Genomic DNA, 14,058 nt, shown 5'->3' with positions numbered 1-14,058 from the left:
GAACTGCACATGCTGGTTTACAAAATCAGTCACAGAGTGCTGGAGTAACTCAGCGGGTCAGGCAGCATCTGTGGGGAACATGGATAGGTGACGTTTCACAGAGTGCTGGAGTAACTCAGCGGGTCAGGCAGCATCTGTGGAGAACATGGATAGGTGACGTTTCAGGTCGGGATCCTTCTGCAGTCCGGATGGGGATATGCTGAGTAGACAGAGGCCACACTGAGAGTACCGTTCACCAATGCAGCATTGCAGAAGGTGAAGTCATTGTGGACAGGAAGAGTTTGTACACCATGTACCGGACTGTAGGTGGTGCTGTGATCAACATCTCCAGCAGTGTGAAGCACTAACTAACTCACACCTCAATCACTTTGTACAAACATGTACAGCCAGTACAATCTGTCCTGTACCGACCGACCGCAACATCAGAATTCTCACCAGAAACACCAGCACAAAGACTCCTGCACTTGTTGACTGATGTTATTTTTGTGAACATGGTTATGTGAACAGGTTCCGTTTGCAGTTTATTGAAGTAATGGTTAAGTCAATACAATTCTGTTTTCACTACAAGGTAGAAACACAATTTGCTTTGGTTGAATAAACTTTATTCCCAGTTGCTTTTTCCAAACGAGTTTTTAAGATTAAAGATTTTTCATATTTATGTTTGCAAGGAAAGAGTGAATTTTACAGCCTTATCCATTAAACAGAATGTCAAGATTACAATGTGTAATGCATTATAGCAGAAATCTTTAGATATTTTACAACCTGATTCTGACAGACAATTTAACAACGAAAATTTAGATGATTTCAGTTTATATAGCGTTAGTGAGGCAGTAAATATCGCGGGCATTTCGCTATCAGCATATTGGATGCTTTGAGAAGGTTTTATCTTTTGGAAGGAAAGTTGGCGAGGAGGTGAAGACCAGGAAGGGAATTTAAAACTTTGAGTCCAGGATTGAAGGTTGGATCATAGTTAAGGATGGATCCTGGGCACACCAGCCTGATGATTAACTCATCAGATTAGCAGCCAGAGATCTGGTCCACTGATCCACAAAATGAGTTTGAATCCCTCTGGATAATCGGAGAATTCAAATTCAAGTAATTAAGTGTCTGAAACCAGAAGCCATAAAACTACTGAACTACAAAAGCCGAGTTGGTTCAGTGAGGTGTCGGGGATGTGAATCCATCGTCCTTACCTGTTCTGTGTGTGTGACTTCAGACCCATCAGACCCAGTGGTGGACGCTGAACTATCTTGTCAGTTCACAGGTACTAGTAAGAGGCAACAACTGCTGGTATTGTCAGTGGAGTCCACATCTATAAAAGGGATTAGAATGAGAGGGATATGGATACTCTTGGAAGTTACAGAGATGGATAGGAAAACTTTGCCTCAGGAAAGACATTATTAAGCTGGAGATTTACAAGCATGTTGCTGGGACTCGAGGGCCTGAGCTACAGGGAGAGGTCGGGGCAGACTAGGACTTTAATCCTTGGAGTTTAAGAGGCTGAGGTTGACCTTATCGAGGTGTATAAAATCATGAGGGGAATAGATAGGGTGAATGTACAGATTTTTTGCCCAGGGAAGGAAAATAAAAAATTGGAGGGCAGAGGTTTATGGTGAGAGGGGCAAGAATTTAATAGGAATCTGTGGGGCAACTTTCTCATTAAGAGGATGGTGGATGTATGGAACGAGCTGCCAGAGGCGTAGTTGGCAGGTACTTTAACAGCATTTAAAAGACAGGTGCATGGACAGGACAGGTTAGGAAGGAAATGAACCAAACGTGGGCAGGTAGGACTAGAGTAGATGGGCCATCTTGGTTGGCTGTTGTGAATCTATATCTCTAAGCTATAGCTGAATATATTTGGATTTTAAAGACGAGAGAATGTTACGGTCTCTGTAGTTTACATTTTGTGTCTGGAATTGAATTGTCAGCGTGTTTCTGTTGGTGTGAAGCCGTGTTCTCTGGTGTGTTACTGCCGTGTTCCAGCAGACGGCCAGAATTCCAACAGTTTGGTAAATGAGAAGTAGAGCAGTCAATATAATCCAATCGACAGCTCTGTGGGAAATATTGCCACTTGCGATCTCTGTCAACGACTGACAGCTGACGAGAAATCGTGGTCAGAAATTCACTGCACTCTCTGCGTTGTGGAGCACTACAAATCCATCAGATACCTGTGTGACTTTCCACAACAATAGACTGGCCAATACTATTTCAAGACTCACCTGAGGGAGACAATTCCTGTCCAGTCCATTCTACACACCGCTCCTTCTGAGGTGAGGAGGATGCAGTCTGTGCATGTGCTGGATGGAATGACTTGTGTTGGGATAGGCATTACTGAGCACTTTGTCAGATGTTGTCAGTGACTGTCACATCCCAGTACAGTGATGTGGAGTAAAGGTCTCCACTCACTCTGTGGTGACAAGGTGGTGGGAGACATTTGCAGTTCCTCTTTCACACTGGGTTTAGATCAACAACCTCCTCATGCGTGGGTTGGGACGGAACTTGCTGCAAGGTGAATGGGAAGGTGAGGTGAGGTGTCAGTTTGGGTTGGCAGTAATTAATCAGGTAAAGTTCAAATGCAAGAGTATGCTGAGAAGACACAAGGAACTGCAGACGCTGGGATCTTAATCAAAACACAAAGTGCTGGAGGAAGTCAGTGGGTCAGGCAGCATCTGTGGATGGTGATGTTGAGAAACAATGACAAAGGCTGGGACTGGCAAAGTCTCTCTCTCTCTCTCTCCACAGGTCCTACCCGATCAGCATTCTTTGCTCTGAGTTCAGATTTCCAACATCTGCAGTTTGCTGCCAGCTATTTTGGGAGCAGAGTCTCTTGGTCTTTTATGATCCCTCAAGGAAGCGTTACTTTAATTAAAATGATGTGGTTTTCATCTTGAGCTGTGAGAATGGAATCGCGGATGTTTTTTTCCGCAGCTACTTTGAGAGAATATTATTTAGATTTCTATCAACGTCCTCAATGCCTTTGCACATTCTCCAGATTGTCCCGTGTGCAGGAGACTGGGCTGAGACCCAGCTTTCCCCTGACACAGAGTGGCCAACAGCAAGCAGGTGCCAGCACACAGAGCAGTCCTGGACAGGAGGCATTAACTCTGCTATTTGAAGTTAAAGATTGAAACATTCTCACTGCACCACAAACATCAAAGTGCAATAAAGTCCCCAGGTGGTAAACAAAGTGATCTTCTGTCACCAGCTCTGAGTGTCAGTGTCATTCTCTGTGTTCCCATGGCCACTGCACGATGGCCGATGGCCGCTTCATCTGTGCAATAACCATGATCAGAATGACGATAGGTGACTCTCTGCTCCATTACTGTCACAACTACTAACTGAAGTGGCAACAAACTGAAAATCAAATACAAGTCAACGTTCGTGCAAAACTCCAGAAAAATGAATAGGTGGAAATATTCCTGTGTTGTCAGGAGATCAGGTACCTTGACCGGCCACGTGATTGATCATGTTAGTGTGAACACTGACACATCTGTCCAGTATAGAGTGGGTGGCTGAACTGGCCAGATGCCTCAATGTCTACACATGTCCACCCCGTCTTTTAAATTAATGGAACTGAGATTGAGTGAATCTTCAAGGCTGAGCTTCAGTGACCATGGATTAGTGGGTGGAACAGCATTGGGTGAGTTGGGCCGAAGGGCCTGTACTCTATCACAATGACCCAGCATGCTTTGCTCTATGGCAATGACCCAGCATGCTTCGGTGAGGTTCACAAGTCATTCTTGTACAACACACGTGTCCATGGCTCACGCCAACACATGTCCATGGCTCACGCCAACATCCCCGAGATACAGAAATCCATCATTGATCTATCACAGGTCTATCACGGGTCCATCACGGGTCTATCACGGGTCTATCATGGATCCATCATGTGTCCAACACGGGTCTATCACGGGTCCATCACGGGTCTATCACGGGTCTATCATGGATCCATCATGTGTCCAACACGGGTCTATCACGGGTCCATCACGGGTCTATCACGGGTCTATCATGGATCCATCATGTGTCCAACACGGGTCTATCACGGGTCTATCACGGGTCTATCTCGGGTCTATCACGGGTCTATCATGGGTCCATCACGGGTATCATGGGTCCATCTCGGGTCTATCACGGGTCTATCACGGGTCCATCACGGGTCTATCACGGGTCCATCACGGGTCTATCACGGGTCTATCACGGGTCCATCACGGGTCCATCACGGGTCTATCACGGGTCTATCACGGGTCTATCACGGGTCTATCACGGGTCTATCACGGGTCTATCATGGATCCATCATGTGTCCAACACGGGTCTATCACGGGTCCATCACGGGTCTATCACGAGTCCATCACGGGTCTATCATGGATCTATCATGGATCCATCATGTGTCCAACACGGGTCTATCATGGATCTATCACATGTCTATCACGGGTCTATCACGGGTCCATCACGGGTCTATCACGAGTCCATCATGGATCTATCATGGATCCATCATGTGTCCAACACGGGTCTATCATGGATCTATCACATGTCTATCACGGGTCTATCACGGGTCCATCACGGGTCTTTCACGGGTCCATCATGTGTCCAACATGGGTCTATCATGGATCTATCATGGATCTATCATGGATCCATCATGTGTCCAACACGGGTCTATCATGGATCTATCATGGATCCAACATGGGTCTATCACGGGTCCATCACGGGTCTATCACGGGTCTATCATGGATCCATCATTTGTCCAACACGGGTCTATCATGGATCTATCATAGATCCAACATGGTTCTATCATGGATCCAACATGGGTCTATCAGGGGTCCATCACGGGTCTATCATGGATCTATCATGTGTCCAATACGGGTCTATCATGGATCCAACACGGGTCTATCAGGGGTCCATCACGGGTCTATCATGGATCCATCATGTGTCCAACATGGGCCTATCATGGATCCATCATGTGTCCAACATGGGTCTATCATGGATCCAACACGGGTCTATCAGGGGTCCATCACGGGTCTATCATGGATCCATCATGGTCCAACACGGGTCTATGGAGGGAGGGAGAGGGGAGGGGGGGATGGAGGGAGGGAGAGGGGGAGGGGGGGATGGAGGGAGGGAGGGAGTGAGCGGGGGAGGGGGGAGGGAGGGGGGAGGGAGGGAGGGGGAGGGAGGGGAGGATGGAGGGAGGCGGGGAGGGAGGGAGGGGGGAGGGAGGGGAGGATGGAGGGAGGCGGGGAGGGAGGAAACTGAAGATCTTGGAGTAAACACACGTAGGTCACGGGGAGAACATACAAACTCCGTACAGACAGCACCCGTAGTCGGGATCGAACCCGGGTCCCTGGCGCTGTGAGTGCTGTAAGGCAGCAGCTCTACCGCTGTGCCACCATGTTGATCAACTTCATGCATGGTCACGTGCTGGGTGGTGATGGTGGTGGTGTGGGTGGTGGTGTGGGTGGTGGTGTGGGTGGTGGTGTGGGTGGTGGTGTGGGTGGTGGTGTGGGTGGTGAAGGTGTGGGTGGTGAAGGTGGGGGTGGGGTGGGGGTGGTGGTGATGATGAGGATGGTGATGATGGTGGTCCAGGCAGGACCTCCTCACAAACCACACAGCGGCTGCTCTGCCCAACGTCTCTCATCCTCTGCATGAGAAATGTTGGAATGGGAAAGGTTGAAAGGACCGAGTCTGAGCAAAAGGGACAGGTTTAGACTGGCATCTTGGTCAGCATGGACTGAAGGGCTTGTCTCCATGAGGAAACATGTTCCCGATGCTGGAGGAGTCCAGAACCAGGGGCCACAGTTTAAGAATAAGGGGTAAGCAATTTAGAACAGAGATGAGGAAACACTTTTTCACAGAGTTGTGAGTGTGGAATTCTCTGCCTCAGAGGGTGGTGGTGGCCGGTTCTCTGGATGCTTTCAAGAGAGAGTTAGATAGGGATCTTAAAGATAGCGGAGTCAGGGGATATGGAGAGAAGGCAGGAATGGGGTACTGATTGGGGATGATTAGTTATGATCACATTAAATGGCGGTGCTGGCTCGAAGGGCTGAATGGCCTACTCCTGCACCTATTGTCTATTGTCTATTGTCATGCCGACTGACTAAGTGAAAAGTTGACGCATATATACTGTATCAGTCCAGTTGTGCTCAGCGTATTCCTGCTATTTGTTGATTCGTGTAGGTATGTGGCCAATATTGTACTTTGGGCCTGCGTTGAACATAATATGTGTAGCAGGAATGTCAATGAGCTGAATCATCTATTCATCAGCAGTTAGTTAGGGGAAAGGGTCAATTCTGTTGTCCACCAATTTTGTATTTGAACAGACTCTTGTGGTACTGAAAACTCACAACTTTATACATTTATGGATCATATATTTAACAAAATATTCGGCCCATTGAGATGATGCCAGCACCCACAGTAATCCCATCAGTCCCAATCATTCTCTGTAACTAATTCTGTAACGGATTCTCTCTCAGGTGTCTGTCATCAAACCTCAGTCCACTGAAAGAAACTCAGCGGGTCAGGCAGCATCTGTGGAGAACATGGATAGGTGACGTTTCACAGAGTGCTGGAGTTACTCAGCGGGTCAGGCAGCATCTGTGGAGAACATGGATAGGTGATGTTTCACAGAGTGCTGGAGTTACTCAGCGGGTCAGGCAGCATCTGTAGTGAACATGGATAGGTGACGTTTCACAGAGTGCTGGAGTAACTCAGCGGGTCAGGCAGCATCTGTGAAGAACATGGATAGGTGACGTTTCAAGTCGGAAACCATCTTCACTGATTGTAGGTTGGGTGTGGGGTCCTGCCCCTGCAATTAGTCTGTAGAACGTCACCTATCCATGTTCACCTACTCCAGCACTTTGTGTCTTTCCTTAGTAGACCAGCATTTGCAGCTCCTTGATTCTTCCTCAGCCCTTCACCCACCACCTCACCCGAGGCCACCCACAGTAGCCGCTCGCTCACTGACCATGGTGGGTCTGCCCAGAAAGTGTCGCTGTCATAACCTTGTCTGTCATCTCTTCACAAACAGTTGCTTCTAACTCAAGGTGGTATCCAGGTGATTCTGCTCCCAGGACTGGGCTTCAAGCCTGAAGTCTCCGCTGTACATGTGGAGTTTGCACGTTCTACCTGTGACCGTGTGGGTTTCCACCCGGTGCCCTGGGTTTCTCCTACATCCCAGACCAATGGTCAGTGGATCAGAGGTTTTGTTTCCATGGAGACACAAGAAACTGCAGATGCTGGCACCTTTGGAGTGAATCCCAGTCCCAAGTTGGTCCATTCCCTCCGCAGATGCTGCCTGACCCTCTGAGTTCCTACAGCACTTTGTGCTTATAATTGTTTCCATGCCATTTGACTCTGAAGTCCGTAGCAACATCACTTCACAATTAAACATCACTTCACAAGTAAAGGTAGACAAAGGTGCTGGAGGAACTCAGCGGGTGAGGCAGCATCTGGGGAGAGAAGGAATAGGCGACGTTTCGGGTCGAGACCCTTCTTCAGAATTTCACAATGAAACATCACTTCACAATTAGACATTAAAAGATAAACCAAGGACTTAAACGCAGAGCGATGAAGACTGATTTGCATCAACAGCAACACTCATTCTGCTGTAGAGTACAAAGAAGAGCAGCTGGAAAATTACTGTGATCTTTGGTAATGGGGGGTGTGACTGCACAATCTGAACCAATTTGTAGGCGGTCAGATTGAGGTTGTGTGATGTACAGAGGCTGTGGCTGGACTTGTGCAGTGTCACATTGGGCAGAGTGTCAAATGATGTTATTTACACGTATTTGCTGCAGGAATGTGGTCATGATCTCTACGGTCTGTGAGATATTAATGCTCGTGACAATGAAGGCAATACTGACACGGTTAGGGAATGGGCGACGGTTAATATATTGGGCCAGTGTGGAGGTGAGCGGCAGTCAGGGGCAGTGGGTCAGGGTTTAGGACCATTGGCATCTAGTCTGGGGCAGAGGTGACTGGTACAATATGGACCTGGACTTGGGGGGGGGGGATGAGGGGGCAATATCCTGGGGGGGGGATGAGGGGGCAATATCCTGGGGGGGGGGAGATGAGGGGGCAATATCCTGGGGGGGGGCATTTGACAGATCTACCAGGCAGGGTGTAAACTAGTCCCACATTGGCACCAAATGGTGATGAGCACCCGGGGGTGGGTGTCACCCTGGGGTGAGGGGCGCCCTAGGGTGGGCGCCAGGGACACCCGATATGCTAATCAGCGCGCGATATGTTAATGTTACGCTGTATGCTAATGAGTGCGTGCGATGCTAATGAGTGCGTGCGATGCTAATGAGTGCGTTCGATGCGAATGAGCCGGAGCGGAGCTGCGAGACGGAGCAAGTTGGTGACAAGAGCGGAGCGGCCGGAGCGGGAGAGACAGAGAGAGGTGGAGGTGAGGGGGGCACGGGGAGGGTGAGAGACAGGGAAGGGAGAGGGAAGGAGAAGTAGAAGGGGAAGGAGAGGGGGAGAGAGAGATAAATAGATAGAGGGTGAGGGAGGGGAGATAGATAGAGGGTTCGCTGAGGTGGCGGCGCCGTCACTGCAGATTCACTGACTGACTGACTGACGTTCCCCCAACTCCATCCCGGACCCCGGTGACCCCACCCCACCCGACCCCCTGTCCCTGTCCCTGTCCCTGTCCCTCTCCCTCTCCACTCTCTCCCCGCCCCCTGTCCCTGTCCCCGCTCCCGAGGCCCCTCCGGTGGGCGCCGGTGACGAGGTGGGACCGGGGACTGGAGCCGCCGGGAGCGAGTGACCAGTGGCCGCTTCACAGCGAACGTCCCGGGGAGAGAGGGGGAGGGGAGGGGAGGGGGCCCTGGAGGGGAGGGGGCCCTGGTCCGGTCAGTGACGGGCTGACCACCGGCTGAATGTGTGGGAGGGAAACTGCAGATGCGGGTTTAGACCAAAGACGGACGCAGAATGCTGGAGTAACAGCGGGGCCGGGCAGCGTGTGTGGGGTCAAGGGACGGGAGACCCGGCTACACAGTCTGATGAAGGGTCTCGACCAGTCCGTGTCCCCACACACGCTGCCCGGCCCCGCTGTTACTCCAGAGTTCTGTGTCCGTCTATGACTGCCACACTGACCACAGTCTCCCCGACACTCTGACCCACACTGTGACCACAGTCTGTCCGGCACTGACCACACTGTCACTCCACTGTAACGACAGTCGGACCCACCTGGCCAGTGTCAAAGAGTGAGGGCGAGCGGGAGGGAGATGGCCGGGGGACGGGGCGATCGCTGTCCGTATCCCGGGATGGAAACTCCGGCCACGAACATCTGTGGGGAGAAGGAATGGGTGATGTTTCAAGTCGAGATGGCAGCCGCTGGTTGGTGTGGGGGTGCCGTATGTGAGGGGTTCTGCACCCCCCCCCCCCCCCACACCACCACGGCTTCAGGGTGACCGTGGCCGGAGCGCTGGCTCAATGCTGGGCAGTGGCCGGGAGGGATGTGTTTAATTAGTTTTACAGCAGATCCAGGGGTGAGGCCGTTTGTTGGGACAGGATTGGCCCGAAGCAGAATATTTGTTAATGACATGAATTACTAGCAGTTTTATTATCTATTCCAGAAATAATGTTTAATTTTAGCTGGAGCTTTAAAAATACTAACCTTTGTGGCTGGCCTTATCTTAGGTCAGGGTGGAAATGTGGAGGTGATAAACTGGTCAGTAAGATGGTCATTTAGCTGGCCAGAGTGTGGGCTGGAGTGGGAAAGAGTGTCCAATGGTCAACTGGCCAGAATGTGGGAGAGAGTGTCCAGCAAGAAGCTTGCGAGAGAGTGAGTGACCATTGGGTACTGGCAGTGTGGAACAGCCAGTGTCCAGTGGTCAGCTGGCCAGAGTGTGGGAGAGAGAGTGGACCAGTGGTCAGCTGGCCAGAGTGTGGGAGAGAGAGAGTGGACCAGTGGTCAGCTGGCCAGATTGTGGGCTGGTGTGAGAGAGCCTGTGTCCAGTGGTCAGCTGGACAGAATGTGGGAGAGAGAGTGGACCAGTGGTCAGCTGGCCAGATTGTGGGCTGGTGTGAGAGCCTGTGTCCAGTGGTCAGCTGGACAGAATGTGGGAGAGAGAGTGGACCAGTGGTCAGCTGGCCAGATTGTGGGCTGGTGTGAGAGAGCCTGTGTCCAGTGGTCAGCTGGACAGAATGCATGTCCAGTGGGAAGGCGAAATGCAGACAGGAAATGTATTTTTAAAAACTGTAGCCTAATGTTTCATGAACCTGCTGCAGGAGTGGGGTGATGACAGGAGTCTGATGTCTGGCCGCACTCGTAGACGGATCGTCACAGCTTTCTGGGGCCAGCAAACCTCTATTTCTGTGTCTGCCACAGACACGCACTTGAACAAAGCCAAAAAGTACAAGCGTTTGTTCAGAGACGTGTTTCTGCTCTCCGGGAGTGTCATCTTACAAATGAAACAAGCTCAAGTTTGAAACGCATGACCGGGGCATGTATTGTAAAAATAAGAGGGGAACAAACCAACCTGCTCGCCCTGAATTAGCCTGAATGCTGACAGGTTTGCTGTGTTCATTGGCTCCAGCATCAGAGATGGGGTACAGGGCAGGTGTGGTGAGTGTGCCTTGTACAACTGGAGTGTAGGCAGGAACAGCAGATGCTGGTTTAAACCGAAGATAGACACAAAATGCTGGAGTAACTCAGCGGGTCAGGCAGCATCTGTGGAGAACATGGATAGGTAACGTTTCACAGAGTGCTGGAGTAACTCAGCGGGTCAGGCAGCATCTGTGGAGAACATGGATAGGTGACGTTTCACAGAGTGCTGGAGTAACTCAGCGGGTCAGGCAGCATCTGTGGAGAACATGGATAGGTGACGTTTCACAGAGTGCTGGAGTAACTCAGCGGGTCAGGCAGCATCTCTGGAGAGAAGGAATGGGTGACGTTTCACAGAGTGCTGGAGTAACTCAGCAGGACAGGCAGCATTTCTGGAGAGAAGGAACAGGAACGTTTCAGGTCAAGACCCTTCTTGTATTTAATGATAAGCCCTGGCCATTTTGTGTTGTTCAGTATGGCTGCTAGAATGCACGTTGGGGGAGACCTGCTTCAATGAAGTGGCCGTGATTTTTGCAGCTCCCTCTCCCTCCACCTCCGAAACGATCAGGACCAATGTGTGAGGCAAAGCTGGACATCCCCTGGTGATCCAGTGGTCAGCACTGGCCAGAGACAGGGACATCCCCTGGTGGTCCAGTGATGTTTGGACAGAGACAGGGGGCATTATAGCGTTGCCAGAGCTGAGAATCACAGCTGTAACTGTGTGATGTTATCACAGTTAAAGGTGAGTTTTTCTGCAGCAACCTCTGGCTAAGTTGCTGTTCAGCCGTCGATGTACGTGTTAGTGCAGCCACGTAACGTTCTGCTTTATTTGACGTCTATTCATCCTGGTCAGTGATTAATAAAAATAAAACATGGCCTCATTCATTTTAAATTCCATAAACCAGTGCGAAAGGTCGTTGTTATGACGGTAATGTTCAAATCTGCAGTTCCCCCAATTGCCCACTCCCTGTCCATCTACATCTACAGTCTTTATGGTGGGCCCCACAGAGGCAGCTTTAAGGTGGGCCCCACAGTGCCAGCTTTAAGGTGGGTCCCACAGAGGCGGCTTTAAGGTGGGCCCCACAGAGGCGGCTTTAAGGTGGGCCCCACTGAGGCGGCTTTAAGGTGGGCCCCACAGTGCCAGCTTTAAGGTGGGTCCCACAGAGGCAGCTTTAAGGTGGGCCCCACAGTGCCAGCCGGTGGCGTTCGCCAGCCTTGACCACCGTGGCTGGTCACACCAGATGACCACGTACATTGCGGCCGATCATCGGGAAGGGAGTAAGCCCCTGATGGACATCTATCCCGTCACACAGCGTTACTGATGGGGCCACTCGGGAGCCCCAGGTCAGTGTCCGTGACCCCCAGCTGAACCCAGACTTGACCCTAGTTTACACTGTTACTGTGGATGAGGAAGATTCTTCTCATTTGAATTTGCTGAAGCTCGTGTTCAGATTCCATTCCTTTGCTGCAACTGATGCAGGCACCATCTTCTTCTTCTTGTGTATGTCGTGCACAGCCTAAAGTTGTAGGACAACTTGTTCTATTTCATGCAGGCACTGAATTAATATTTGACTGGTTGAAGGAAAGTCCAGTTTCTGACCTTGATGTTGATAGTTGCAGTCACCACAATGGTACGGGCTCCACCTCCATACCCTGCACCTCCTCGCCTTGGTCCACTGTCCGGTCACCAAGTGGCGGTCAGTTTTGCCTTCCGGTCGCGTGCGGGTCCTTCTACGCAGGGATTCTCCCCTCTACATCAGGAACCTGGGGTGGAGGCTACTGCACCGAGGTGTTCCCTGCAACCTGTTTCTCTCGTGGTTCACAGACTCGCCAGCCGCCTGCCACTGTTGCGGACTGGAAGAGTCTGTGTACCACGTGTACATGGAGTGTGTGAGGTTGCAGCCCCTGTTTGAATACCTAAAGGGGCTGCTCCTTGCCTTCTGGCTGCTCTTCACACCCACCATCCTCATCTCCGGACACCCTGTGCGTAGGGGAGAGGGTAGGGCTGACGATGTCCTGGTCGGGGTTGTTCCTGGGCCTGGCCAAGCTGGCCATCCACGAGTCACGGTGCCAGGCGGTGGAGGGCTCTGCCCGAGCCGGCTGCCTGCCCCTTTTCCGGGGTTACGTCCGCGCCCGGGTGGTGTTAGAGAGGGACTACGCCCTGTCCACGGGCACCCTGCCGATACTCTCCCAGTAACAGCCGTCTCTCAGCTCGCTGTCAGGTGTTATCGCCAAAGTCTACGCGTTGCAAAGATCACGGTGTTTAGGGAACAGGTTTAGTATTCGTCAAAGAGAATTAAAAACCAGAAATACATAAATGAACAGCGAGAAAAATGTTGTGAATCACAGTGTTGGTTTAAAAAGCAGCTACATGCCGTGGGAGTTGGAGGTGTGATCACATCTCTCTCCGTCCCAGCGCCCTGGATCCAGATGTTCAACCGAGGAAATCATCATTACTGAATCATCCCCCCCCCCCCCATCAGCTGCGGACTCCAACCCCACCCCCACCCACCCACGTCCCCACCCACACCCCACCCCCCCCTGCACTCTAGACCAGCTGCTGACCCCCCCCCCCCCCACCCATCTCCCCCCTTACCCCACCATAACCCCAATTCTGCAAACATTCGGCAGGTCAGGCAGCATCTGTGGAAAGGGAAGTCTTGAATGTCTTGGTCCCGCTGAAGATGCTGGGTGTATCTAACGTTCTTTATTTATCTTGCTGCATAACAATGAATCAACTCTAAACTCTGGTGCAAATCTAAGTTGATGTTGGGGCAAAGTTAGTGTTTATACGTTGAAGTATGGTGGTATTTTCAGGACAAATACTCAAATGCAAGTGGTATTGTTGCAGATTCAGCCTTGGCCCATGTCTGACACACTTGCTGAGTTAGTTGTGGGTTAGAGTCTTGCACATTGGGACCAGAGCATTATTATCTTGGCCAGCACCACTGTGCATGCGGTAATGAGCGAGTGAATGTTCCACTGCCAGACGTGCCAGCGTTTAGGTGAGATGTTTAACTCAGGTCTACACCCCTGGTGCTGGAGGAAGAACAAGAGAGACTCTGCTTCATTCTTGCCAATCCTCATCCTTTTAACTATTGCCAAAAATAGCTTATCTGTTTATTAATTAATTGCTGTTTCTTGGACGATGCCGTGTGTGATCTATCTCGAGTGTTTGCTTGTAAACCATAGTTCAAAAGAGATGGCTCAGTCATGAAATTATTAGGATGTATAGATGAAGTTATGGAGCTACGTAAATGCAGGTGTAGGCTCGTGGATAAGAGTGCAAGGTCCATGAACATTGACTTGCTCCATCTTCATAGCCACTGTACTTCCCTGGTCTGTCTCTAAGCTGAGTTTGGCTCTCTAACGGTTGAGTAAATAGTCTGCGTTTGATTATGGGTTTGATGCTGAGACTGGCTCCGTCACTGCTGTTAGTATTTGTGAATGGGACCAGGTGAGACGGGTTTCACCTGTGCTGTGGGATCCAGGTAGGAGTGAGTGATGTTGTCCTT

General features: G+C 50.7%; 1 protein-coding gene across 2 annotated transcripts in view; it reads left to right on the top strand.

Annotated features, from left to right (window-relative positions):
• Window positions 1-8,325: 8,325 nt before the first annotated feature.
• Window positions 8,326-14,058, top strand: part of LOC116987100 (plexin-A2-like) — a 234,616-nt gene continuing 228,883 nt past the window's right edge. Inside the window, exon 1 of one of the 2 annotated variants that reach the window (XM_033042995.1) lies at window positions 8,326-8,392. The gene's annotated coding sequence lies outside the window, so the exon portion shown is untranslated. Of the gene's footprint in view, window positions 8,399-14,058 lie in introns of both variants that reach the window. The other variant, XM_033042996.1, reaches the window with a different exon arrangement.

The sequence above is a fragment of the Amblyraja radiata genome, chromosome 24 (genome assembly GCF_010909765.2).
Source record: "Amblyraja radiata isolate CabotCenter1 chromosome 24, sAmbRad1.1.pri, whole genome shotgun sequence".
In the NCBI taxonomy this organism is placed as follows: Eukaryota; Metazoa; Chordata; class Chondrichthyes; order Rajiformes; family Rajidae; genus Amblyraja; species Amblyraja radiata.
The sequence above is the reverse complement of the archived record's forward strand: the minus strand, read 5'-3'. Positions and strand labels throughout refer to the sequence as shown.